The 24,021-nt window shown below is 38.5% G+C and overlaps 1 protein-coding gene and 1 long non-coding RNA gene across 3 annotated transcripts in view; one reads left to right on the forward strand and one right to left on the reverse strand.

Moving 5' to 3' along the window:
• The window catches only part of LOC123969708 (alpha-1,6-mannosylglycoprotein 6-beta-N-acetylglucosaminyltransferase B-like), a 153,887-nt gene that overhangs the window by 16,849 nt on the left and 113,017 nt on the right, over window positions 1–24,021 (forward strand). The window lies entirely within an intron of this gene.
• On the reverse strand, window positions 11,014–18,828 carry LOC123970305. 2 transcript variants are annotated; one of them, XR_006824926.1, is made up of 5 exons: window positions 18,696–18,828; window positions 18,112–18,154; window positions 15,517–16,258; window positions 15,204–15,357; window positions 11,014–11,359 (listed from the first exon to the last, which is right to left on the reverse strand). It is a non-coding gene; the product is annotated as an uncharacterized LOC123970305 (long non-coding RNA). The 2 variants fall into 2 exon arrangements; XR_006824925.1 differs by lacking the exon at window positions 18,696–18,828 and having other exon boundaries at window positions 18,112–18,250.

The following is a 24,021-nucleotide window of genomic DNA, read 5'->3' on the forward strand; positions in this document are numbered from 1 at the left end:
TGAAGAGTCTTAATGGACTTTTTCGAGCAGCCTGATAATAAGGAATTGCAGTAATCCAGCCTAGAAGTAACAAATGCATGGACTAGTTTTTCTGCGTCGTTTTTAGACAGGATGTTCCTGATTTTCGCAATATTACGTAGGTGAAAAAAGGCGGTCCTTGAAATTTGCTTAACTTACGACATGTCCTGATCAAAGATAACTCCAAGATTCCTCACAGTGGTGCTGGAGGCCAGGGCGATGCCATCAAGGGAAACTATATCTTTAGATAATGCGTCACGAAGGTGCTTGGGCCCCAGAACAATAACTTCAGTTTTATCTGAGTTTAACATTAGAAAATTACAGGTCATCCAGGTTTTAACATCCTGAAGGCACATTTGAAGTTTAGATAACTAATTAGTTTCATCTGGCTTGATCAATAGATATAACTGAGTATCATCTGCATAACAATGAAAGTTTATGGAATATTTCCTGATAATATTGCTTAAAGGAAGCATATATAAAGAACAGGATTGGTCCGAGGACAGATCCTTGTGGAACTCCATGACTAACTTTGGCGTGCATGGAGGACTCATTGTTAACATGTACAAACTGAAATCGATCTGATAAATAGGACTTAAACCAGCTTAGAGCGGTTCCTTTAATGCCAATGAAATGTTCCAGTTTCTGTAATAGGATCTGATGGTCAATGGTATCAAATGCAGCACTAAGATGTAGTAAAATCAGTACAGAGACAAATCCTTTGTCTGATGCAATGAGGAGGTCATTAGTAATTTTCACCAGTGCTTGTCTCTGTGCTGACAAAAATGAAGCACTGTTTTCTCAGCAATAAATATAGGCTTTCACTGTTTAGTTAATACCATATGGTAGAATAAAGGAGTGCTGAAAAATCTTTTTCCTGTAGAGCACTGCCATAGAAGGAAAGTAGCAATATTCAGTTTATCTCTGGAAACAACAGGAAAAACATTAGCAATACTTACCATTACATAGAGTTTACCTCTTAGTGGTTTTGTGGCAAAGTGTTGAAATAATTTAGCAATATCTGACAATTGATATATGAAAAAAAATGCAAAATTAAGCCAATTTAAACATAAAAACTGAGAGGACTCATCAATGCATACTATTTTTGTTTATTTTGTTGGATTCAGTACTTATGTAGCAGCACAATGCCTATGAGGGCACTGGTGCTATTTCAGGAAATGCTGCAAGGAGGAAGTGACACGTCTCTTAGGGCAGCTGAGATCCCGTATAGACAGTCAGATGAGAATTGATTTCCATTGTTTGCTGCATTGACATTGCAGCTCTCTTTTCATTTTTGTATATGTCTCTTTCTTCCTCTCTCTCTTGTGTTTTGCTCTGGATTCTAATTTGTCAGCAGCGCAAGAAGTCAGTTTAGAAGTTTGACATCTAGTGACACAATCAGTGTTGCTGGTGTTAAGGCGGGAGTTCGACTAAACATAATGTGATTTCAAAGTTTTCGGTTCACCATGTCAAAAGACAAAACATGATATTGGGTTAACGACAACCAGATCGTATTTTAACACCATTTTTAAGAAATCTTTATTGACCTGAATTGTTTTCATCGGGTGTGGCTACACAAACAATTTCAGGGGGGCATCTTCTATGCTAATTTCATCCTCACACTCCAACATGCTGATATTGTGAGACAGCTTTTCACCCCAACGAGAAATATATAGAGAATTATATATTTAATTTTGCGTGATCTTGTGGTACCCCTTGTAGAAACACATTGCCTTGTTAAGATCCAGCAGTCAAATCAGTTTTGCTTCCCTGGATAGAAAACACTATATAATGTAACTACTATATACAAAACACAAGGTTTAATCCAGTGTTTTATAAGATGTGAGTGTTTGAGTTTGTGTGAAACAATCACGTATGAACGAAATGCACTGCACATTTATACACAAAGCAACCAAAGTATGTTATCATAATTGTGTAAAAAAATAAAAGCAGTAATACACACTCATCTGAACATGATGTCACTTCTGCATCATTTGTTCACATTGCTGAGATCTGGTATTGTACTTTCTTTTGGCATTTGGGATGAAATGCCATTCATGGTCTGATAAGAGCTCATTCCCAAATGTAAGTGAATTGGATTTGTCAGTGTGCAGACATGACATAAAAAATTGTAGTTTTACAAACGCTAATGAAACAAACCGATAGTCTGACAATAGAGGCTTCCTTGATTGTGAGACAGCTAGATGCAAGGATGAATACACTCCCTCCCTGTCTTCTTTGTCTAAGCTGTACTCAGACACTCAACTCAGGCAGTTTCTTAAATCTTTTGTCTAATACACCGCAGTACCTCACCCCTCCATTCCTGCAAGATGAACACAGAAAACAGCTCCTCCTGACAGGTAATGGCAGAGAATAAGACCTGAAAGAGAGAGCAATGAATGGGAGCTCTAGTGAGTCTCTCTAAGCACTAGACAGGTGGACTTAACCTCATCTCTCTGTGTGTGCGTGCGTGCGTGCGTGCGTGAGAGAGAGAGAGAGAGAGAAGGCCCTGTTTGCAGCACCTGGGGAGATGAACTGTGTCTGAGCTCGGCTAAGGCCGAGCTGAAAGGAGGGGAGAGTGATTGCTGAGCGTTAAGGAGAGGAGGAGAAAGCAAAGTTGAGGGCAGCTGAGATGATTTCATTTTAAAATGGAATGGATACACACGGGTAAAGCTAAATTAAGATGCATATGGGTTGAAAAGAAAAATGCATAAAGACTGTCTTTTGCGCTCTTGTCATGCAGTCAGGTGAAATTACGGCCAACCTCCCTGCATATCTCTTTTCTTCCCTTTTGCTTTTCTCTCTCCCTCTCTGCCACTTCACACTTACAAACATGCATCAAGCTTTCTTGTGCTTCCAGTAATCATGTGGCAGCAATAATCATACCAGCAGCGTTGATATTTAGCCATTATGTTACAGATCTGTCTGCCGTGCGTGAAGCTGCTGATGTTTGCTGCCGGTCTTGTCACACGCTAACACTCACGAACGCTCTCCCTAATGGTTGCCTTATCAGTACTGGTGTCGAATTACTGATTTCAGTTTTTACCCATATAAGGTGTAGCTGTTTGGGCAATGTTTTTGATAAATGTCACTATCTGAAAGAGGAGAAGGTTGATTTTAAATTTGCAGTTAACATCATTGTAGTAGATAATGTCACACAAACGGTCCGTGGAAATTGGGCCCCGGATCTTATAATTTTTCACTTGTTGAATTTTTAATAATGATTATTATTTTTTACAACATGCTCAGTTTGAAAAAAAACATTTTTATTAATGTGTATCGCATTCTGATTATAAGGAATTGGGTGTTCTTGGTTGTGAGACGTAATTAATGAATGTGTTTATAGACATATATAGTATACATATATAATTTATGTGTACAATATGCATAAAAGCGAACATTTTATTCTTTGTCATGCCCATATATTGAATGGTAACAAGCGCTTCAATGCTTTATCTAGACGTATACATGCTACCTACTGACGGCTTTCTTCCACTCAGGCTTCTATTGAGCAGCTTACTGAGCCAACATGGTAGTGTGTATGCTGTACTGCCAAGCCTTGGGCTCTTCCTCTCTCTGGGAAAGTTTAAATGGCATTACCTGTCAGCTCGAATGATAGGGCCCATCCGTTTCTCAGTAAATAAAAGACGTGCCGAAGCACAACAGAAAAAGCAATTTCTAAAAGGTTTTCCCAAATCTCTCATTCTTTGTTTCTGTCATGTAACATTCAGTAGATTTGTCTGCTGAGAAATGCATCACGTTTGAATGGGAACGGCTTTAACAAGAGCAACCTTTTTCCTTGTCAGAAACACTCACCTTACAATCAAGATGGTGGAGTACATTCACTTCCTTGGGATTTACAAATGATAGTGAGAGTTTAATCCTGTTCACTTAAAGCACAAGTTGAGTTGCAGTCACAGAGCTAAAGCGTGAAACACTTACAATGTTGGACACACTAATTATAGCTTTTGGCTTATCTTAGCATTCACAAAATGACTTAATCTTGGTCTGTATGTCTGTGTCTAAATGTTTGTGGGAGGGTGTACGTATGCGGACGCGCATTCCAACATGTTGTATTTGTCCCTGCGTACATGTGAGTGTGTTGGTCCACATTTCATTTCATTGTCTTCCATTGATTGCTCTTATTTCATTAATGGACTTGCATTGATTGCTCTTATTTCCTTAATGGACCTGCTCAAGGCGGCGTCAGTCTTTTCGGCTCCCACCAGGCTATCAGTCTGAGAAGAATGAAATGTGTCCACCTCAGCATCCTGTGGTGGGGAATCTGGGAATACGTATAAAGCTGTATTTCATGCTTTAGATTATTTACACATACAAACCAGTGGTCTGATCGTTTCCAAACATATATAGGATGTCACATATGTATGCGCACCAACTCCAGCTCTCTCCCTCTCACACACTCACACACACACATACACGCAGCTAACTATACCCACAAGCTTTCGTAGCAGCAGAGCTCACACAGTTTAGCAAGTCGATGGAGAAAATTGCCTCAAGCCCCGCAGCACAGCTTTGTGCAAATAAAATCCATGCTACATTCACATCTAGAAGAAAAAAAATGTTCACAGCAATTAAATGTATTTTACATTGACATTTAAATGCACCCAGCTGTAGAGCGGTTAGTGAATCTTCTTCTATGATCCCCTGAGATTGTTTTGCCCGTGTAAATTATGGATCTGTTTATGTGTAGCCCATGTTGTCCATTGTTTTATTCCAGTAAGTACACAAGTCCCTCTCACTAGCTTCTGTCTACAGACAAAGTACCTCTTGAATTATAAATATCTGTGTGGTGGCACGTTAAGCTTTTCTGCTCTACATGTTTTGAAGAAGAAGCGAGATGTCTGTTGTTATATTTCAACATGGTTTCCATAACACAAACTGCAGTGTCCGGTTATCATGGAGTGCTTCACACCTACTGTATATCATTAACCATTAGTTTGTCTCATGTGTTTCCCTCACTTAGGCCTTACAGTATTTCTTGTGTCCCCATGAAGGCAAAAAATGCTGGCACCAAGTGAACCACTGTCTCAACCTTTAAACTAAATGTCTGCTGTCTGCAGCTGAACAAATCAATACCATACCATCATTACCAGACCTATCCGTGTGAGGTGAGGTTAAGCTGTGTTGTGTGTGTCTAAGTGACCGTATCATCATTTGCCAGACAAACAGTGGGGTGAGGAAGGAATAAGTAGCCTCCAGGGCTTAACAGTTAATCGAAATATTATTGAAATTGCAAAATATCCTAGTGCAATATCCAAATATGGATATTGCAATTTGGGTGAAGATAAAATATGTCATAAAATACCATTATAAATGAAGCACCTTCGTGCAAGACTACCCGGCTTACAAATAATATTCTTAAGACGTAAGGGAACACACTTGTGTGGTACAGACCCCAGCAAAAATCACATCATCCTCATCATTTTAATAATCAGTGAAAATGAAATGCTAAAATTACCATTCCCACTTGTGACTTGTATCACAAAATCTGTCAAAATATTTGCAATATGATTTGAAATTGCACTTCAGGTATGTAAGACTAGGTTTGAGTTTATTTAGAAACTGTGTCATTATTGCATAGTATGTCCACAAGAGAGCATTGACAGGTTGATGTTTCAACTAAAACGTAAAATGTCCCACTCTGTATCTATCTTCACAATTCAAATTCTTAAAACACAAATCCAGGGGATCCATATAGGATTTTTTGTTTACATTATGTGTTCACCTAAAAAATTACTATCAGCTGATTTATTGTTATCGGAACTCCCAAATATTGATATTGGTACCTGCCTAGCTACACTAGATATATAATAAACAGTTTTGCTTCACTTTTCCTTTAAAGATGGTTGGAAGTTTCAAGTGTGTTGCAAATCTGACCACACCCAACAGTGATGTCACAGTGTCCTAACAAACCCTGCAGTACACATCTACTACACTGCAGCAAGGTGATAAATTAAACCACTGGAGGTCACTCAGCAAAAACAAGACAAAGCAAGTAATGGTTCTGATCAGTTGTTTTGCTAAAGTGTTGAGCTTGCACTGTATAGAAGAACACGTAGTTTTTGATATAAAAGTTATATCACACTAACTTATGTTTATATCACTTTGTGTGTGATGGCTTTTGTCCAAAGAGACTGTTGGCATAGAAATGCAGGCTGCTGTACAGCAATGAGACTGGAAGGCGGCACAAGAAGTGGGTTAGTCTTAACTCGTAACAGCACTCAAGCAAGCAGATTAACAAAAATAAATGATAGATTTCAGCATTAAGAGAAAAAATCTCAGAGTGTATATTGGAGAACATCACAATCTTATCAATTATGCTCCACACAAATAACTGGTAATACAATTATATATTTATTGGTGTTCACATTCACACACATTGGAACAACACACTTGGCACTGATCTAGTCGCTATAATCAATGTTTCAAAAGAACATCATCCTCAGCACAGGGAAATAATAAATAATTGATTAGCTATCCTGTGGAATTTAATATGTGTGTTCTTTGCATGCATGATGTTATGATTTGGGTGTCGTGCCTCTGTTTCTGCTAGGCCAACTATAATGATCGGATCACCTTTAAGTGGCCAGTAATGTTGTCAACACAGAACCCACTTTGTTCCGAATCTCCCTCTACAACAACTAAGGTCTCATCTCTGCGTCAGCAGAATAAAACACAGTAGTGTCTCAGGTAGCTGAAAGATGCAATTAGGCAGAGACCGCATAGCCTCAGCTGCAAACAGAGGCTTATTGAAGCTGACATGGCTGTCAGATTAAGCTGGGAGGGAGACAGATTAGAGTCTATATGTATGTGTTGATTTGTGTGTGTGTGGGTGTGTGTGAGACACAGTAGCTGCAGATTACACAGTGTCAGAGAAGAGAGGTCACTCTTGTCTTAGTCCACTTGAACTTGTCATTTGGCCTAGTTATGATTCCTCCCATCACTGTGTTTGGATTCTTCTTCTGTGTTTGTTTACTCTGTTCTCTTCATATATTTATTCAAAGCTATCAGTTCAGTAACTCTGCTTCATACCAGTTGTCACCCATATGGATAACCTCACATTTATCCACTGAAGTTCATGGGACAAATGAAGTGGCAGTAAATGGCAAAATATTGCTATTTGGTTAATATGATAGATTAGATAGATACATGTATTGTTGATGATTTTGCATACATCTTAGACATCTTTAAATTGCCCCCACATGGTCCTGATTAAAACTAAATATTGGACTCTTAAGAGTATTCTTATTCTTATTTAATCAAAGAGAAAATGTATAACCTTGATTACAATATTTGTCATAATGAGGTGGGAAATATACAGAGATGAGAGTTGTATCAGTCATACATAAAACCCTTGTAAGCCTTTCATTACTTAGTGCAGCTTTGAGATTAGCTAGCTGTGTTTCCTGAAAATGTAAATAATGCAACAATTGATTTACTCATCTTGGGGGCAAAAAACAACATTCACCAATTTAAAATTCCATTAGCGACTGAAAGTTTGGGAGTTTGCACTTTCAAAAAGCATTGATGGCTGTTATCCAACGAAGGTTGAAGTCAAGGGCAACTGGACTTGTGGTGAGACCCCCTCCTCTGTTCAATGACGGCTTCTCAACCCTGGTGTAGATGGCTTCCTTGACACCTCTTTCAAACCATCCATCTTCTCTGTCTAAAATGTGCACCTGGTGGTCCTCAAACAAGTGTCCTCTGTCCTTCAGATGTAAGTAGACTGCAGAGTCTTGACCTGAGGAGTTGGCCCTTCTGTGTTGAGCCATGTGTTTGTGTAGTGGTTTTTTAGTCTCCCCAATATAGAGGTCTGTGCATTCTCACTGCATTGGACCGCATACACTAGATTGCTTTTCTTGTGTTTGGGTGTGCGGTCTTTGGGATGTACCAGCATCTGTCTTAGTGTGTTCTTGGGTTTAAAAAACACAGGGATGTTGTGTTTGTTGAAAATCCTCCTGAGTTTCTCTGATACAGTATCAGGAGGATTTTTTGCCCTTGACTTTAACATTCGTTGGATAACTATGACCTGGATGACTGAGAATCTTCATAGACATATTGATGGCTGTTGTTTATACCTTTTTTAAGGAGCTGCATAGAAGCTGCACTCTAACAAGATGAATGCTAGCCGCAAAACATTGCTTCATATGTAGTGGAATAATATTTTCTCAGTCTGAATAAATTGAACTCAATGTGAACAACCGAACAAATGAAATATGTGCATTCGACCAGTGTTTTCCCACACTGGATGCAACAACTGTGATCCTCCAAAGTGTGTTGTTCATATTCTATTTTGGCTCTGTAAAACACATGGCACAGTTGTTGCCATTGGCTAAACGCCTTCAGATAAACACCTTTTCCACTGTACACCTAGAGTGCCTCCAGCCCAGCTGTTCAGTTTGACTGTAAACATTTGTATGTCCCTAGTTTGCAACTCAGCCTCCCAGTATCACAAGGCCAGATGTCCATTCTGGCTCCAAGAGTGGTATGTCTTTCCTCTCTCACACATGGTTTCACCAGTCCTTTGCTTCATTACCTGTGAGTCAGAGTAAATAACGGGATGAGTGAAGGTGCCAGGGTGTTGAAGTGTGCCACTGAGCAAAAAAAAAGATGAAGAGAGAGCAGCTTCTGCCAAAGCTCCCAGCACAGAGCAAAGCCTTGACAGATGCTAATTTATCTGCTGAGGGCTGAATTATAGAGACAAACACTTATAGGTCCAGAGAGAGAAACAGGGAGAGACTTTTAGATATGATTTAAGGGGAAGAGGGAGTTGAGAAATGCAAGGAGGGAACATATGAAGAAGTCAGGAATAGTGAGGATCTTTGAGCACATGAAAGAGAGGTAAAAAATGGAGACAAAGGATAGAGAGATTATTAAGAGGTCACAGAGCAGATTGATTGCAGCAGAGTGAATCTACTCGTAGCCCAAATAGCTGTTTAAGTATCTGTGCTTTACCCTACACGATGAGTGTGCGGTGAAAGAGTTGAAGGAGAGGCAAAATGTGAAGAGGAAATACTTTTTTGGTCCCCACATTACACATAATCAACGAAGAAGCTGCCCTCTGGCAATTTATGACTTTAATACAACCGCTGCCAAAACACGTAGTCAAAAATGTTTGCACACAGTACAAAGTAAGTAAAAAGTAAAGTTTGTCTTCTTAGTCACCACTAAGCCTGGCAGCAGATGATACCTGCTTGCAGCTCTGCATATTTCTGGAAAGCACAACTGAAAACTATTAGCCAGCAAGTGCTTATGTACAATGTAATATATTAAAAGTGGAAGGGAAGACAATGAGGAAAGCGTTAGGAAAGCTCCCATTAATGCCAATGTTACGTCAGATTTTCTGTCCCTTCTTGTCTGATGCTATCATTGTTTTAACAGTACAATGACAGCAAATGTGACACTGGCCTATGGCGTGTTTCTTGTTATTTCTCAAAAACCAATGGATGACCGCTCAAATCCACTTGTGTTAAACCAGTTTTACTGCTGTCCTTCTCTTGCTCTTCCATCTGTCTCTTATCCTTCCCTCAGGGATGCAACCCAACCATGTTTCATTGTGATGTTGATTGATAGGAGGCCTTCAGGTGATGTAGGCTAGTGAAAGATAATGGAGAGGCGAAGAAGAGCATGTGCAATTGCTGCCAAGAGCTTGGCTATGCTTGTCCGAAACTTTATCTTTTAGTTTTTATTTTTTCATTTTTACAAACTTACTGAACCACCACTTAATCTGGTGCATCTATATGCCCTTCACTAAGACTTTAACAGTATTACAGTTTTACAGTATGTTTCTCAAGCCAATTGAGCTTCACAGAACAGTTACACGTTGGTCACAATGTGAATGGCTTTAATGGCAGCCAAAAACAAAGCAGTCTAATCTGGCTAATGGAATGTTTCTTTCTTAAGTGACATTTATTGCTTTGGTTGTGCACATTCTGATGTATAGCTGTGAACAGTTCTGTGCAGCTTGTTTGTAATGCTCAATGCAGCAATCCCAACAAAACTAAAACAGATGCTGTTTGTCTATGAAGAATATGTCAGCCGGGTCATGCCTAAGTCAAATGTACCTGAACTTACTAACATTATATCTGGTAAGCTATCCATCAGTCTAATGCATATTTAGTATTAGAAGCTACACTGTAAGAAACCTACTGTGAAATTCACAGTAAATAACTGGCAGCAATTGACCAGTAACTTACTGTGAAAAAAAAGATCACAGTAAATAACTGCCAAAAGTTACTGCATGTTAAAAGTCTTGACACATTTTATAAATAGAAATAACTGCAGAGAGACATCAAACAATAAATGTAACGATTTATTCTTGACTAACTGTTAAACAGTAACAAGCCAAATGTTTTTCTTGTGCTTTAAAGTGTATAGCAAATACACTGAATTCTGTCTTCCATTACATTTACAATCATCGTCCATGTCTTCTAAAATGTGCATAAGTGACAAGCAGCTCTTAATATATTCAATATATTACAAACCATAAAACAATGGATGGATTAAAACAGAGGATTGCATATTTAAAAATAGTGGCAATAACAAGTCAACACAATAAATATAACGCCATTTCTTCTATCAAACCATATAGAGACATTCTGTGGTCAAAAAAGCACTGTTTGGCTAATACATTATCATTTCCCTTCCATAAAACACAGTATTTAAAACACTTTGAATACAAACAACCAAATGCATAAATGGCAATTCCTCTGAACCAAAGCCCACTCATACATTTTGGGACTGCTGGGGAAGGTAGTAAGGTGTCAATAAGATAAGTACTGTGACAGAACTGGCATATATTCTATAGGCAATAAATATACTACTTGAGGTAGACAGCTTAAAAAGTAACTCTGTGTCCTTTGACCATTGGCCCCAACTCTATACTACATATTAATTCCCATCAGGTTTTGAGTCTTTTTAAAGTTTATCCAGGAAAACACACAATATCCAAAAACAATAGGCCTAGGTGTTATATCTTACAAAAACCTTAATGCTAACTGCAAAAATTGTATACAATAAAGATTAATATACAGTGCATAGTTAACAATTCGTATACCTTATAAAATTTGGACCAAACATCTGCATCAGTTTTTTTTTTTTACTTTTTCACCTATGTAACTTTAAAACTTAACATCAACATCTCCAAAGACAAATCAACATGCACACAGAACACACCCTTTTCCATGTTTGAACAAAGGTGACTTGCTGATAGGAAAAAAAAAGTCTGTGGTTCCTTGCTTCTCGGGATTTTAGCGATTACATCACTGTTCAGTCTGTCATTTTCACAGTACTGTTCCACAGCAAAATGAAGAGCAGATGCCTGAAAGATAAACAATGAATAAGAAATGAAGTTGATAAAGTATGAGTAAGTATGAAGGACAGTCATTTTGGTGATATTTCTTAGACCTGTGGTAGATCAATTTGGAAATCTTGCATTCATGGAGTGGAGACTATTCTACACAAAAGAGGAAGGGGGACATACTTTTTGAAAGAAATGTAGCACTTTGTGTTGCAGATTATGAAGAACCATCTCTGTTTCTGATCATTTCAAAAGTTTTTTTGGTTACAGTCAACCCTCTCCAGTTAAAAAGGTGCTACTACTCTTAATGATACTGTTTATTGATTTGGTACTTTAATAAATCTGTTATCTGTTATATTTGTTACCTTTTTAGGAGAAAAAATTAAACATAACAATATATATATTTAGGAGGGGAAAACTGGAGATGAAGTACGACCTAGGCAGTTAAAAACTGTGCATTTCTCAGCCTGTTTGTCATGTACTTTCGGTGGATGTTTTTGCTAGTGTTCTCGCCTTTACATGCAAAAGATCTGTTGCCCTTGTGGCAACAAGCATTGTCTGCATTGATTCTGGAGAAGTACAAACAGACATTTGTACATTTGGCTCTCTCCTCCATCGCCACTCAGTGCACTGTGTCTGTGTGAGAGACAGGAAGTGGGAGCTATAGCCCTGACCCTTGCACATGACAGGTTTTCCGACGGAAAGACTCGGATCTCTCCGTAGGATTGGGAGTAGCAAAAATCCATCAAAGACAACTGTCCTAATTTCTTCAATACCGCTGGCAGTACTGAGATTATTGACACTTCGGTCTTTCATAACTTGGCCCCATGGTCCATTTAATACGGAGTTTTAGAACCCATCGCTACAGGTTATTCAACCATTTTATCCCTTGTAGCTGGTATTGTTTTTAAATTGTGAGTTTGTCTGCGTCATCGTGGCAAAATGTGGTCTTCGAGACACCTACAGTAGCAGAAACTACAACACTAAGGGTGCTCCGATCGGTTACCGATCATAATCGGCCGATAATAGCTTTAACTAGTTTGATCGGTGGCCGCTAAAAAGGCCGATAAGAAAAGCCGAGCAGATGACGCAATACTCGCCAGACAAATTTTCAACGGCAGCTAAAATGTTTCACTACGCTGTCTGAGCGGTTTTCAAAGCTAGCTAGCACCAAAGTCCTTCTCAGACAAGAAGGGATTAATGCGCCCACATAATCATTTACAATTAGAGTTGAGCAGCAATCAGACAAGTGGAGCAACACGCAGGAGCGATCATGTGAAACTGTCGCAGCTGTGCTCATCTCACACACACGCCACCCGCAACCGGAATTTAATAGACTCAGCGCATCAGGCAGAGAGAGACTGACAAAACAGAGGACTTTGGTGCGTTCCATTTGACATGGGAAGTCGGAATTTCCAAGTTCCCAGTTGGAACTTTCAACTGGAACGCCCCCTGAGGTCGGATTTCCGACTCGGAAAGTCGGGACAACCGCACTTCGTGATCCAAGATGGCTGTCGGGGTATCAACAGTTAGTGAAAACTGTAGTTTATACTGTTTATTAGCACTTATGTGTACTTGTGACTCATATAAATGTTCCTACACAAAGTGCTGTCCAGCTGCTGTCTGAGGACGTGTTGCTACAGTGTTTAGTGTGAGTAAATACCGCACAATGCGTTTTTTTAATCAACCGGCGTATCAATAGCTAACCTTGCTAGTAGTAAATAAACAGCTGGCCGAGCGAGGTTTTTTGACTTGTTAACTGGAACGCCGTCAACTCGGGTGTGACGTCATTCCCAGCTCCGGCCTCCGACTTCCGAGGTAAATGGAACGCAGCATTTATAAAACGATGACACACACTCACATTTGGCTTTGTGAGTCGGTCTTATATGTCATCCAAAGCAAAAACACGATGCTTTAAGGAGTTTTAGTTTTGGTATTTTTATTAAAATATAAGTACTTTGTAAATAACACTTAACAGTTAGCCTAGCCTACTGTGCATGTCGCTGTATTTACTTTGCAGCAACTCCCAGTCTGTTTTCCGCCATCGTCTCTCGTACTCCCATGTTACTTTCAGTAACAGTTCCACTTTGTTGTCGGTCAATGCAAAAAAAAAGAAAAGAAGAAAAAAGCCTGGTGTGGTTCTTGGTCTGTATTAATTTCTTCTTTCGCTAAATCGTCTGCGACGGCGGAGTAGACCATCTGCTTCATGTTTACACTAGCACGCGCATGCCCAGTGTAGGCTACCTGAACGGCTCTAGATGTGTGTTTTCAGTCTTTCTAATATAGACAGAAATCAAATCTGATAAGCAGCTGAAACGCTGCTGTGGACGGAGAAGATCGTTTTCGTTATGAAACTGTAGCAGTGTGGATGTAGCCTCACATTACCCCACTCCTCTCTCTACTCCTCTCATGTCAACCCTCCCGTTTTCCCCGAGATTCTCCCGTATTTTTCCATTCTCACCCGGTATCCACCCGTTAAATGTTTCCCCGTAAATCTCCCGTATTTTTAACCTTTATGAAATCATATAAAAACCTTCTGGTCGTATTTAAAGTGTTTGCTATTCTCTCCTCTGGTAAAGTCGGTGGTAGCATGTAAGATATGTAGACTGTGCTTCCTGCACAAGGATTATAAAAGAAAACAATCCACTGAAATGATATAAGGCCTATAGCCTACTAATGGCAAACCATATGAAATTAGAATGAATATAGTAGCCTATGCAATATTAACAATTGACTGTATAATATGGAATTTACATTGTAGCCTATTTTTATTTATTTAAATTTTCCTTATTTTCAAATCTCACTGAAGGCAGTTATGACTCCCTTCTGTAGCCCTTCTCCCTCTCTCTGCTCCTCTCTCTCTCCTAAAGCCCACAGAACCTGTCTGAGCTTTCCAGAACAAAAAGCAGCTACAGAGTTTATCACTGACTCATGATGCCTGTGCTCCTTTATCTCCAAAATATTTTGGCTACAGCCTTTTTTGTTGCAGTTTTTATGGTTGTAGTAAATTTAAAAGATGCTGTTTGTTCTGTTTTTGTAGTTTATTCCACAGTAAAGCTATATTTGTTAAGCTATAAGATGTTCACAGTAACCAGGCAAAGGCTGCTATGGTTTAAGTCTCTAACACAGATTGAGCGGAATTTGTTGCCCATGTTTCCTGGCAATAAAATAAACAGTTGTCATTTCATGATACTTTATCATCTGTTAACTTTAACACTTAATACATTGTTTTTAGGACCAATTAAATATATATACAGTATACTGTATAATGCTACATGATAAATAAAAGGCTCTAAATAGACCCATTGATCGGTGATCGGTATTGCCCAAGGCAGCTTAACAAAGGGGGGTTTGCATACTAATGTAATATTGAATACCAACTATTCTTGTAACAAGAGACAATACTGTAATGGGAATATACTTGCTGTGATTCCTGTCAGCATGTCAACGCTCCAATCCTTGAGTACTCAGTGGTCATTACTACACACCATAAATTATACCTATGTTGTGCAGTTTATTCGTTTGTACGTACTGCTTGTAGGATTAAATACTGTCGACATATTGTCCCTTTAAGAGTGATTTTTTTCCCTCTTCTCTTGCTCAACTCCACCCAAATATTTTGCAAATTCCCACTTCACTGTCAAAGATTTATATAAAGACCATTTCTTCAGTGAAAAGTAGTTCCAATGAACACTGTGTTGTGGATAGATTATCTATAGTCTCAGGGACACAGTGAAAGAAGTTTGAAAAGATATTATTGAGACTAAAGTCTCAAAACTTGGACTAATACAAACCAAATATATCTTCATGGAAAAGTACCACTTGAGGAAAATCTTTCAAAGACACATTATTATCACATCCTCACCTCCATCTAGTTATTTGCCAATCAAACTCTGTGAAGTCCCTGATGATGCATAGGTTCATGTGTCATCTTCTGCCTCATAGTTCCTCCAGCTTTCCAGCTTCTGTGTACCTTGGCACTGCATTTGCTGGAGTCAATATTTATCCAGAGGAGGAACCTAGTAGAAGTGAAAATGCAAGTTAATATTTAGAATCACCTGACTGGTTTAACATGCCAAATGTGCTGAACAGAAGACGAACATGTGACATTTTGATAAGGTATGTTAGTATTGCTATCGATCTTAAACATTTCAACTCTGAGCAGAAAAGTGCCTGACCTCATTCGCGTTTTTTCCATTGTCCAATCAAATGAATGGAGAGACGGCTAGCGTGTCCCGAGTGCCGAGACGGCGGGAAAACAGAGCCTGTTGCCTGAGCCGCCACGAGGGATGGGTACCTCGGTCTCTTTCGGGGGGGGGGCTAAACATCTTAGCTACAATATAAACCTGTTTACAGTCTACCTCAGTTATAAACAAAGAACAAATCTGTATGATATATTACGGCATTTATTAAGTTCAACTTACCGGAATATTAATGGCAGGAGTGGTTGCCAGAATTTCAAAAAATGAGCTGCATACAATATATCAGGCCATAAAGTTGGTGGCTACAAATTTTACAGTCAACCACTTAAATTAACGTAAATTGCAAAAAGGACATAATTAACAAAGCCCACTGCAAACCAATGTACAGACTATCATTAATAACCTTTAAGAAACAGTTTTTGCATGTACACATCCTCTGAAAAACAGATTGAACAGATTCAATAACTCCAGTATACTCACAAAGCAGTGATGAGATCTTGAAAAAACGTGTCCATACACAGTATATTTGAAATTAGCCACTTGACCCAGGTTGATCAAGAGTAATAAGTCACTGCGTCCAGAGATGAATGAACAGGGCGCTCAACATGGGACTGAGTCTCACAAAGAATTGATGTTCAGGAAACTTGAACTTCAAAGTGTACTGTCACCACTCACATGTTGTCCATCATATGTTGATGGTGAACTGGCATGATCCTCCCTGCACCAAAAACAGAAACAAAGCAAAAGTTAGATTGGTGCAGTAGTTGAGGATGATGCCTACACAGAGAAACACAGGAGAAATACCTAAAAAAACATATCCAAAATGAATCAGGAATAACTCCTCAACCATTTGGCCTAGATACATAATATCTCCTTTGAAAGGTCAGAAGGTAAGGAATATAAATCCATTGTAAATTAAGATATATTTATTTGACCATTACAGACTACATGGAAATGCAATAAAGAAAAATATGATATTTTCATCCTCGCCCGGTAAAACCATCATCCAACTCATTATAATGCAACTGAATATCTTCTAATACACCTGGAAAGCAACTGTAACTGTATTTATTTTTTTGATGAAAATAAACAAAAAACAGTTATCATACAATCTTTTTTAAATATACCGGGCGAATGTCCAATATTTACTGTTTAAATGTTGACTTTTATTGGGAGTTATCTTTAAAACACTATTTCTGTCCATACAACCACGTTGAAAATAACTTCACATTGAAATATTGATAAAAACAGTGAATATTCATCAACATTCATGTCACCAAAAGCACTCCCATGCTTTACAGGCGTGTAACTTGAGAATGGAACATCACACAGTGATGGGGGGTTATCAATCGATCTGGATTGAGCAGACATTCATTTGATACCCTGGATGTCTATGTAGCTACTACGAGTCGGCTACCGGAGTGCCAGAAAAAGACCGTGTGTTCCAAAGCAGCACTTCTCCTCTCTGCAGAAAAAGGTGAGAGAAGGCAGGCAGCTCCCAGGTATTGCGCAATAATCAAGATGTTGTTCTGTGATATTTTTAGCAACAAATCAGCTGATTTTTGGACTGGAAATGGCGAAAATGGCAAAAGTAAGTCAGCGGTTGTAAAAAAAATTGCTTGCTGCCCCCGCTTCCGGGGGTGTCTGTGTCGATGAAAGGTAACAGCACTCTGGAATATAGTTTTGCAGGTGAGTTTCATAATTTGTGAGTAGGGCTGAAACGATTCATTGATAAAATCGATAAAATTGATTAATATAATGCATCATCGCAAATTCTTTGCATTGATGCTTTGTTTAATCCACTTAGCTATACAGCACAGTGTTTCGCACGGACATTTATTACTGTGGCACATCGCGCTTATGCTGTGAACACGACTTGATTATAATAGCACTGTTTGCAAAGTGAAAGAAGAGAGAGAAAATAGCAAGGGACAAAGAATAAAGTGTCCAAAGTATGGGATTATTTCAAGCTAAAGAAAATAACAACTCTGTGATGTTACAGTCCGTCCATCGTAACACGAAAATGATGTTGCCTCGACAACAGCACGACGGCACCTTATCAAAAAGCAACCGGTGTTCTACCAGCGGACCACAGACAAGGTAACTTAAGCATTTAACTGAAATCATGATTGATTGTAGAGTTGAAGCCAAAGTAAGCCGCAGTCCTCAGCTGAAAATGTGTCTATGTGCGTTTGTTGTTCTCCTTTTTGGGCCATGAGTTGTAACTTCACAGCCAGGTGTTAACTGGGCGCCGGGGAGCTGCACCTTTTTACTCACCCAGTGTGCGAACTATACCACGGCTTTCAGGAGAGCTCACTTTTTTTATAGCTTAGTACTGAAACGCATTCTGTCTACCTGTTACCCAGATACTAATCATAAAAGTGATCTGCAAAACAATCTTCCAGAGTGCCGGATTGTATGAAGCTGTTGGCTTGGACTGGGGACATGAGGAAGATCAACTGAGGGAAGTTTGAGATATGCTTGCAACTACTGATCGTTTTCAACACTTAATTTTACCATGGCTAATAAAAACTGGAACTTTGAGCAGGTGTGTTCTGCTTGAAGACTTACAAGTTGTCAACCAGGTGTTCACTGTCGACTGGCGTCATCCTCTCTGCAGCCAGAAAAAAACGACAAGAAATCATTAATAGAGGTTTAAACAAAACAAAATTCATACAATTGTATACAAAGAGTAGATTATGCACATTTAAAGCAGTAACTAAACAGCAGCCCGACAGTAACTGTAGCAGGTCAGATACATTTTCCCTCCAGTGAAAAAAATAAATAAAATAAAAGCCTGCTTGCAACCGGCTCCAAACCACTTGAATAAACAACGTGGTTTACAATGAAGCAGGTATCGTTAACCCCGTATGTCTTAACTACTTTGCCACAGAACATTTCCTCCGGGGGTTTAAAGTTAACTTGATGTTACCATTAAATTACAAGCTAGCACTTTTTTTGCAAGAGCAACACAAAACAGCAGAAAGGAGAGCGTTAAAACTGTTTGAAAAATGTAACATTGACTGGCGACACGGTCGACCGTTAATGTTTTACCTAACGTGACCCAGCAAACATTAACATAACGTTATTCCAAACCCTATCAACCCTTCAAGAAAGCTTTTACTTGACACTGTAAGAAATTCTGTACAACTTACCTCAAGAAGGAATGTTTCCTCTCCAGGATCCAGAGTCCGGACATCGCGCTTCTATTTCAAAATGTAACACAATCGCAATGGATGCTGGGTGCGCAGACAGGGCGCAACTGCTAATGTATCTCTCTCTCTCTCTCTCTCTCTCTGTCGCTGCAGTTAGCTACTCTGTACCTTTTTTATACAGTCTATAATTACTCTGAAATAATTTAAATAAACGTAATAGATATTGAGGTGTTGGTGGAGCACTCACAGTGATATGAAAAATAATTACTTTCAAGTTTGTTTCCAGCATAGTAACTTTGATACTATTAAAAGTACACAGTGAATATGATGTTTGTCATTTAAAAGTTAAGTGTGTTGAAGTTAAGAAAGTTGCAGTCAATCATAAAACTGTTGAAAAATAGGTAATTAGAAAGACCACAAACCCAAAAGTCACATAGCCTATTTACCATTATTTACAGACACTTTAACATTATATGTTTTACCTTTAAATTAAACATTATTGAACAAACAAACAGGCCTACCATATTTTTAACATATAAACTCTGTAGGAATGAAGGTCCGTTTGCTGAATGTTATAAGGTTCTATAATGTAAGTTTAAATGTACACATGAGTAAAATCTGTAATTTAGAAAGAATAATAAGCCTACCATTAATTTTAGGTAATTACTTGCTTGTAACATTATTGTATTTTCCCATTCATTTTATCAAATGGTTACATTTCCAAAGTAAAAATGTGTGTTTTCTACATATTATGACAGGAACAATTCTTGATTGAGAGTAATTCACTATCTACTATGATGAAATATTATTTTGAATTGTATGGTCTTTTACTGTTGCTGTTCCTATTCCACTCCATGACCATTTTCTGGATATTTTCATTTGTAAACCTTGTAATATAATACAGATGTATGGCCATACCGGAACATTCGGTTAATGTCCCAAATGTATCTTTGTAACATTGCTATGTGACCATAAAATAACCAACATGGAATGTCCCCCTAAAGTCATATGACGAACGTTATAATATGACCAACTTAGACCCATATGAGAACGTTCTGATTAAGTTAGTAACAAAACGTTCTCATATGGTCAACAGAGAACCATATGGGAACATCCTGATTATGTCCCCTTTGTAACGTTGCTATTTGACCATAAAATAACCAATATGGAATGTCCCCCTAAAGTCATATGAGGAACGTTATAATATGACCAACTTAGACATATATGAGAACGTTCTGATTAAGTTAGTAACAAAACATTCTCATATGGCCAACAGAGGACCACATGGGTATATTCTTATTAGGACCTCTTTCTAACATTTCTATGTGACCATAAAATAACCAATATGGAACGTTCCCCTGAAGTCACATAAAGAACGTCATTATATGACCAACTTAGACCCATATGAGAACATTCTGATTACGTCCTCTTTGTAACGTTATTGTGTGACCATAATATATATATATATATATATATATCATATAAGGAACGTTGAACTGCAGCACTTTCATTACCAAAAGAGGATGTTTCAGAAACATCCCTAATGTTCTGTAAAGGTTCGAAATGTTCGTCACCTTTAGAGAATTTTTAAAGAACGTTACCCATGATCACGGGAACGTCACCTTCTACCTGGGTTGCTGCTCCACTCCTCCTTCACGTTGCAAAAATGGCCTTGTTGTGAAAAATACTCTTCCTCCAACAATATTTCTCTCTGGATCTCGACTGTTGCACCACCATAAAATCACTGCGTTGCACAGCTCTGAATTTGAAAGCCGCCCAAGAAGACCGCGTTCACAACCATAGCATCAACCACAGCTTTCCACCTGTGAACTAACACATCGCACAATCACACAGTGATACGCAAGTGAACCCTATGCACACTGACACAAACAGTCCTTTCAATGACATGAAATGGAAGCAGTGAGCTTTCAAAGCATGTTCAAACCGCCACGTTAAGATCGCTTAAATGCTGAAGTGAAGAACTTTGTGGCCTAAACAAATTGTAACGATGGTCACCTTCTTCTACATTTTTCTGTATTTCTGGAAGACTGGATGCCTTTCTGAAAAATTGCTGCCCCCCACAGGTCTACTGCTGTCACAGGCTGGTTACCGGTGGGATTCAGCAGGAAAATGAGAGAAATGTTCGCCATGTTTTTTGTTCTCACGCAGGATACTTGAGAGAGTCAAGTGAATTGGACGCCAAACGTGAAAAGAGAAGAGAGAAGAATAGGCAAAAAATATATTTTTTTTTTAAATGCAACAACCACACACTTTTAGAGCTGTCATTGTAAACGTACGTTTTGCAATGTGGACCAGTGTAGCTGAGATACATTTTAATGTGAGACTGTGTTTGTAGGCTACCCAGGCTTGATAATGCTGCATAAACTCATATTAATCATAAAATAATGAGAAAAAAATTAAAATCAGCCAAATTGATTTAATCCTAAAAGAAATAAAAATAGATTTAATTCAAAAGTATCCTTTGTTTGATTTGCACTATATATCTGTATTAATAGATTTGGATTGCCACTTACTTTAAACACAACCATTTTACAGATACAAATAATTATATAAATACTTTACATATAAATAAATAATAGATCTAGCCACAAACAGAAATAAGTGGGGTCTGATGACATTATTTGAGACAAAGATCTATATATCGAAAAATATTTAGACCACAAAAGTCAACGTGTAGTAAAAAAGCATTTGCACTGGGGAGGCTGTGGCTCAGGAGATAAAGCAGGTTACCTGTTAATTGGAAGGTCGGCAGTTTGATCCCTGGCTCCTCCAGGCTGCATGTCGAAGTGTTCTTGGGCAAGATGCTGAACCCCGAATTGCCCCTGGCAGCTGTTCCGCCAGTGTATGAATGTGTGTGAATGTTACTTTCTGTTTGAGCACTTAGGATCAGTGTATAAATGTGCGTGAATGGTGTAGTGTAAAAGCGCTTTGAGTGGTCGAAAAGACTAGAAAGGCGCTATACAAATACAGAGCATTTACTTTTCCCTCTGTACTGTTCTGAGGAGCATATCTATGATTTTTTGTTTTTGCATGACACTGTCATTTACTGTGATTATCTATGGTGTTAAATTGACAACTGTGATTTTCACAGCACTCTGTTGGTTAATGTGACTATCTACAGTACAACAATCATTACTGTGATTATCCACAGTACAATGTTGGTTACTGTGATTATCTACAGCACAGTGATCATTACTGTGATTTTCACAGCACACTGTTGGTTACTGTGATTATCTACAGTACAACAATCATTACTGTGATTATCTACAGTACAATGTTGGTTACTGTGATTATCTACAGTATATTGTTGGTTACTGTGATTATGTAGGGTAGCAACCTGATTACTGTGATTTTCTCTTTGATTACACAATATGTTACTGTGTATTAGTATACTGTAACTAACTGTGCACAAACACAGTAAATTACTGTGGATTTCACAGGCCTTTTTTTTTACAGTGTATGGTTAGCAGAAAATAGGTGAAAATGAATAATGTTTACATTAGTTTTTTCACTTACTTCACCTGCTGTTTAATTTAGCTTGTCAAACATTGATTCCAGTTCAGAACAACATAAGCCTAGTCTGGAACAAGTTGCATCCAAATCACTGACCTGCAGTTTTAATTAAAGACATTTTTCATTCGATCTGAGAGGTTCTTCAGTCCTACCCGGTGATGGGAGTAGTGCTGCTTTTTAAGACTTGTTCATGTCATATCTGAGTAACCATAATTACCTTTTTTCCAATTTGTAAATTGCATTCTGGCCCATCCAAGTTATAATTAAGATTAGGAAACTGAGTTTGATAAATTCCACTTGGCACTTAATAATATGGTAATGAAATGAAACTGCTATAACTGGAATTAATATTATACTAGTGGTAAGCTATATAGTATACTAATATATGAAATTATAATCAATATAGTTAATATATTAACATTATACTTACAGTATATTAATACATTTTCATTCATTACATCCTTTTGAAAAAAAAAACGCTCTAAATGGTGGTTGAGTTAGTCTCTAATTTGTTAATGCTAAGTGATAACTCGTCAATAATCATAACCATTTATGCAAAACGAGTTCAACATTTGAAAGTTTTGCTGTAGCATGTCAATCTTTTGTCCCGCTCATCCAGGCTGTGATCGATTGGTTGACAAAAAAGGCAAAATCAGCCAGTGTCTGTTGGTCAAGGTAATTAAATTTAACTAAAATCATGGATCCATCGTCAATCGCTTATCCTGCGCACAGGGTCGCGGGGGGCTGGAGCCAATCCCAGCTGACATTGGGCGAAAGGCGGGGTACACCCTGGACAGGTCGCCAGTCCATCGCAGGTCTAAAATCCACCCCAAACAGTTCTTTCTTCACCCACATATTTCCAGGAAATTTCTCTGAGACTAACACATTTGTTAACACACTGTAGCCAAATATTCATTCTCAGCCACACAGAACAGTAAAAAGGTCATGTCACACATATTTCCCGTCTAAATTCTTAGATACCCCCATCTAGCACATACACACTCACACCCACTAAACCCATCCTCTGCTGCCTCTGTGTGAACCACAACGCCCTGTCACACTAACACACATTGACGTGGTTGTGGTGAAAGGAGCCCCTGCAGCTGTGTGTCTGTCTGCACAGAGCAGCAGAGCTGTGCTGAAGTAGTGAAAGTCAACAGAGAAATGCTTTCTGAGAGACAGCAACTTCAGTAGGTGGCGGAAATTGTAATAAGGGCCACGGCTTGTGTCTGTCAAGCTTGTCAGGATGGTGCACGAGGATAAGTGTGTTTGTGTGTTCTCATATATGACACGTGTGTGTGTTAGAAATCAAAAGGGAGGTCAACACTTGTAAATGTCACCATTTACTTCAGAAGATAAACACTTTGTTCATCTGTAATTACAAAAAGAATAACGCTGTCTGATGAAGAAACCCATTGATTTGTATTTGAAATTGTGGTTTGAAACAACCATGGCTATCACCCCATTTCATCACAGTTTCATCAAAAAACAAACACACCCACACATGCAGACGCTATGTACTTGTCAACAGATTAGCCTTTCATTCTTCGTATGTGTATATATCCAATTTGGTCTCTCTTCAAATATTGTTTTTTATTTGTCCGTCTCAAGTGCTTGGTGTGGGTGTGTGTTTGCATGTGTGTCTGCAAGCTCAGTGATGCCAGTTTTTCATCCTCTGTCATCATCATAAAATAAACTATGATAACTCAAGATGACAGCAAGATAAATGGTGAAAACTAATGAATGGGATAGAGAATGAAATATAATGGGCAAGGGGTGGAAAAAAGAGTGA

The sequence above is a fragment of the Micropterus dolomieu genome, linkage group LG04, assembly GCF_021292245.1.
Source record: "Micropterus dolomieu isolate WLL.071019.BEF.003 ecotype Adirondacks linkage group LG04, ASM2129224v1, whole genome shotgun sequence".
Lineage (NCBI taxonomy): Eukaryota > Metazoa > Chordata > Actinopteri > Centrarchiformes > Centrarchidae > Micropterus > Micropterus dolomieu.